The sequence below is a fragment of the Myotis davidii genome, unplaced genomic scaffold (genome assembly GCF_000327345.1).
Source record: "Myotis davidii unplaced genomic scaffold, ASM32734v1 scaffold21, whole genome shotgun sequence".
In the NCBI taxonomy this organism is placed as follows: Eukaryota; Metazoa; Chordata; class Mammalia; order Chiroptera; family Vespertilionidae; genus Myotis; species Myotis davidii.
The window spans coordinates 2,124,550-2,130,160 of record NW_006292573.1 but is presented as its reverse complement, the minus strand read 5'-3'; the positions used below and the strand labels follow the sequence as shown (position 1 = coordinate 2,130,160).

At 36.1% G+C, this 5,611-nt stretch overlaps 1 long non-coding RNA gene across 1 annotated transcript in view; it reads right to left on the bottom strand.

Moving 5' to 3' along the window:
* Positions 1-5,267, bottom strand: part of LOC102760552 — a 28,622-nt gene extending 23,355 nt beyond the window's left edge. Inside the window, exons 1-2 of the long non-coding RNA XR_001514239.1 lie at positions 5,198-5,267; positions 4,949-5,048 (exon numbers count right to left, since the gene is read on the bottom strand). This is a non-coding gene — a long non-coding RNA (uncharacterized LOC102760552). The remainder of the gene's footprint in view (positions 1-4,948; positions 5,049-5,197) is intronic.
* Positions 5,268-5,611: the final 344 nt, after the last annotated feature.

Below are 5,611 nucleotides of genomic sequence, written 5' to 3'. Positions count from 1 at the left end.
GCTAGGGGACTGTCTAGGGCGGGGGGAAAAAATGGACACATATGTAATACCCTTTGTAATAAAAAATAAAATTAAAAAGAAAATAGTGTTTGTCCACTTGTCCACTCTCTACTTGTCATGAACACAGATGTAGGAATGCCACCTCTACCTTTGCTCTTACGATGCTCCCTGCCAGAATATTTGTTGTTTGTCTATGTTTATCTTAATTTGTTTCTTCCTCAAAGTCCTATTCAAGTCTCACCTACTCCATTTAGTTTTCCTAAAGACTTTTCAACTATGGTCAACTCTCTCTTATTTGAACTCCAGTAGCAATTGCTTTCCTATAACTCATTTAAGCACAGCCTACTCTACAGGGCTAGTGTATTTTAATGCATGTACTCTACCTATTGATGTCAGGGACTGTGTCAGATTTTTATGTACTCAACCACATACTTCAGTGCCTTATACATAATACTTGCTAAATAAATGTTTGTTGATGTTATTGCTGTCATTTCTGCCATTATTACTGGTGGTGGTGGTAGTGGTAATCATTATTTTTTTAAATTTCTTTATTGATTAAGTTATTACGTATGTGTCTTTATCCCTACATTACCCCCCAGCACCCCCACACATGCCCTCACCCCCCCCCCTTGTTGTCTGTGTCCATTGGTTAGGCCAATATGCTTGCATATAAGCAAGTCCTTTGGTTGATCTCTCCCCATTACCTCCACCCTCCCCTACCTTCCCTGTGATGTTTGATGGTCAATGCTCTCCAGTTCCATCCATGCTGTGGCGAATGGAAAGAACTCCTTTTTTACAGCAGCGTAGTATTCCATTGTGTAGATGTACCACTGGTTTTTAATCCACTCATCTACTGATGGACACTAAGGCTCTTTCCAAATCTTAGCTATGGTCAATTGTGCTGCTATGAACATAGGGGTGCATATATCCTTTCAGATTGGTGTTTCTAGTTTCTTGGGATATATTCCTAGAAGTGGGATCACTGGGTAAATGGGAGTTCCATTTTTAGTTTTTTTGAGGAAACTCCATACTGTTCTCCACAGTGGCTGCACCAGTCTGCATTCCCACCAGCAGTGCATGAGGGTTCCTTTCTCTCCACATCCTCACCAGCACTTGTCATTTGTTGATTTGTTGATGATAGTCATTCTGACAGGTATGAGATGGTACCGCATTGTCATTTTGATTTGCATTTCTCAGATGATTAGTGACTTTGAGCATGTTTTCATATGTCTCTTGGACTTTCTTCTGACTTCTTTCAAAAAGTATCTATTTAGATCTATTGCCCATTTTTTAATTGGATTTTTGTCTTCCTTTTGTCAAGTTGTATGAGTTCCCTGTAAATGTTGGAGATTAAACCCTTATTGGTGATAACATTTGCAAATATGTATCATTACTTTTTAAACCTTCATATGAGAATAATTGTCAGGATCTCAAATTTCTTCTTTGAGATGACCTTGGACCTAAAGACTTAAAGGTGAGTTAGAGAGTATTGACTCATAAAACTGAAAATTCAACTTCTCCATGGTCTTGGTAGTCTACTCTATGTTTCCATATACCTTAGGTTTGCCAGTCAACATGGTTTAAAACTTACAAGCAAACACATACAAAAACAACCAAATGAAAGCCTCTTTTCAAAATTTTTCATTAGCTTTATACTCCTTAGAGAACAAGTTACAAATGTCTTATATAGCATAGAGGTTTACAATCTGCCTTAAAATCCAGAACCAAATTTTTTTGTCATTATTTTGATAAATAGGTAGATAGATAGATAGGTAGATAGAAATATATATTCTACTTTAGTTAAAATAGTCTAATTTTAAACAGCTTTGGAACCATTTCTCCTCTCTATTTCCATTAAATTAACATCACTGGAGCCTAAAAGGATTTATCCTACTTAAAGTTCTTCTATGACCAAAAAGTATGACCCAAGAATCTATTCTCTTCTCCATTATGTTGTACTGAATTTCAAAATCCTCTCTTGCCCATATATTTAAAGGTCTCTTTTATCATATAATAAATTGCATTTTATATATTGAAAAATAGTGGTACTTGGGCTGTGTATGGATTTTACATACACATTTACATACACTGAGTCGCCAGATTATTATGACCACCTGATGTTTGTAGGCAAATGAGCCGTACACTGCATCGTATGGATATGGAAGCCGAAGGCCTGTTTGAACACCTTTGCAGTCTGCAGTCACCAAGATAAAACGTCTCCAATTCGCACAGGAACACAAGGATTAGACAGTCGAGCATTGGAAAAAAGTCATATGATCTGAAGAATCACGTTTCCAGTTGCATCATGCAGATGGCAGAGAATTTGGTGGAAACAGCGTGAAAGCATGCACCCCACATGCATGAGTACCACCCTTCAAGTTGGTGGAGGCAGTGTTATGGTTTGGGGCATGTTTTCCTGGCATAATTTGGGCCCTTTAATTCGTGTGGAACAACGTCTGAATAGCACAACATACCTAAGTATCATTGCTGATCAAGTTTATCCTATCAAGTTGATCGTGTATCCCAATGGAGATGGCTTCTTCCAACAAGACAATGCACCATGCCACGGTGCTCGTATTGTGCAGGAGTGGTTTCAAGAACATGAGGGAGACTTTACCTTGCTTAGGTGGCCCCCACAATCACCAGATCTCAATCTAATTGAGCATTTGTGGGAAGAAGTTAAAAGAGCCATCAGGCAGCTGGTTCCGCAACCATGAAATCTCACAGAACTGGACAGTGCTATTCATCAGGCACGGTGTCAGATTCCTCGCATCACCTTTCAACATCTCGTGGAGTCAATGCCAAGAAGAATCGCCGCAGTATTGAAGGCAAAAGGTGGCCCAACGAAGTACTGATGGGGTGGTCATAGTAATCTGGCCACTCAGTGTATACATAACTATACACATACTTATATATTTATATATTTACATATACATATTCACACATATGTGATTATATGTATGATGTATTAAGGTGAATAAAAGACTAGTAATTAGTTTATTTTTATTCCATGTTTCTCTGCTTCCATCAATTGATTAATTTGTTCATTTAACCGAATGATTTCTGCCTATCAAAATGTGTTCATCACCCTTTCTCTCCAAATGATCTCTCTTCTTTTTTCTGCGATTTCTCTCATATTTTCTCACCTTTTCCATATGCCAACTTAATTGTAGAATTTGATCCAATAATAAGCTCCATATGAAATGATTACATAGTTTTTGACAACTTTTGTGTTAAGAAAATGCATGAAATATAGACAGATTAGTTTCTAATTGCTAACTGTTGTTTTATGATACTGAAAGATTAGAAAAACATTCTCCCACCCTTAGAGTTCTTGCTATAAAAAATAAATAATATTTGCATTCAGGGTATGTTATGCATAATGTACAGCATGGTAACTATAGTTAATAATGCTGTATTGCACATGTGAAAGTTACTACGAGAGTAGATCACAAAAGTTCTCATTATAAGAAAAAATTTGTAACTAGGCATAGTGATGGATGTTAACTAGATTTATTGTGGTGATCATTTTGCAACCTATACAAATATCGAATCATTCTGTTGTACATTTGAAACTAATATATGTCAATTATACCTCATTTCTTTGAAAAAATGCTTAGCCTTTTTTCAGATGAATGCAATATCTGTTCATGCATCCTGATCTCTTGAGACATTCTTTAAGAGGAGCATCATTTTAATGTCTCTCTGTAGGATGATTGAATTTCCATAGGCTCCTTTTTTCCTTCCCTTGCAGAGCAGTATTAATCAGAACTGCCACCAGCTCTATTATAGACTCCTTCAAATGACTTCTCTCAACTTAATATACTTATATTAGATGAAGCCATCAGTGAGTTATTGGAACACATCCCCTGCTTGGTATATTGCAAACTAACCCTGAAGTAGGCACTTAAGGAAACTGCATTAACTCTTTCAGGCCACCAGGGTACCATTTAGGGCCTTCATGTAACATTTCCCTTAAACTAGGTCATCATGATGTCATTTAATCATTTTAGAGTACTGAAATAGATATTTATAAGATGGCTCCCTAGTAGTCTGAAAGAATTAGTGTAAGTCTCCAAAGCCTATGACCCACTCCATAGCCAAAGGAGATGACCTTCTCTCAGTATGCTAGTGATTTACCAGTCCTGGCTGCACTTTTAAGACAGAATGTGCAACAGTGAACAATGGAAAGGAAATCCATTGAAATTCAACGACTTGGTTCAATTAAAACTATTCACTGAAAAATTATTCTTGTTCTCCCTTCATTCCACCTCTGGTTATAATGCACAGCTATGTCTAGTTCAGGGCCTATTAACTGTTTGTCTATTCCTACCATATGATAATCACCTAAGACAAATTGTTGCTAACTGTAGACTCATAGTGGTAGAAGGTACCTTTAGAAACCATCTGGTAAAAATTGAATTCTCTAGATAGAACTCTTGTTAAACTGTTTAGATTAGTAAGAAATTATCCAACTTTTAAAGGTCTCTATATTTTCTTCTACTAATTGGGTCTTATTCTATATTGAGATAATATTCCCTTTCTGATATCTTATTGAACATGTTAAGATTTGGGGGAAATATCACCTAGCTATTCTCTGTAGAAATTTCTCTGCTAGGTAAAAATCCTTTGACCTAATCTTGCAAGATCTGTGAAATTGTCAGAATATAATATTTTTATAGCCCTTAGCACAGAAGATGTGAGGAAAACTGTTTATATTGTCACTTTTTGTGACACCTTAATGAGGTGAATGTTTGAGAAACTAGGGAAAAATACATGAACTAAAGTGTTTTACTGCATTAGAAAAAGATTCGCCTTTAAGAAATTATCCAAATTCACATTTTCATACCTATTTTCTGCCTATTTTAATTTATTCAAAATTTAAGATATGAATTTATTTATCAAAGCTATGCAAAATGTTTATATAATGCAAGGAATGCAATTATACCTTCTGATGTCATGTTGCTGTATTTAACAGATACTTCAAACTGTAGTCATTTTCATATCCCTGTTCAGAATTTCTATGAATCCAAAGCAAAATAATAGAACTGGAAGAAAAACAATATATTAGATTATGGAAAGCAAGGCTTTTCAACTTTTATGGGGAAAGAAAAATTCAGGTTTAATTTGATTTATGTTCATAATTTTCTAGAACATTTTCTTATTAGACGTTCATATATAAAAACACCGTACTTACTGTTACATTCCCCTTCTTCATCTGCAAGTAGGAGAGTGTCCTTTAGGCTTAAAGCTGCCTTCAAAATGCCATGCTAACTATAAAAACGGGTTTGTTTGCACTTATATACTTAGCTCCTTATTCAGGCCATTGTGTGTTTTACACATCGCATAACCGAGATCTATATTCTGAAAGCTCAAGGCAGTCTTATGGGGGTTTGTCTCTGAGCCAGATTTATCTTCGTAGTTCCCATTATAGCCTGAAAGAACTGTATTAAGGAAGCCTTTCTTCTCAGTGCCTGCTTGTGATTGCTAACATATCAAATTTATTCCTTCGTAATCCAGATCATTTTCCTGCAGCTTTGAGGCCTGCATGTAGTAGTTTGTTAGAGAGCTCATAGTAACCCTACACTGACAGACCAAAAAGCCCTTCGAC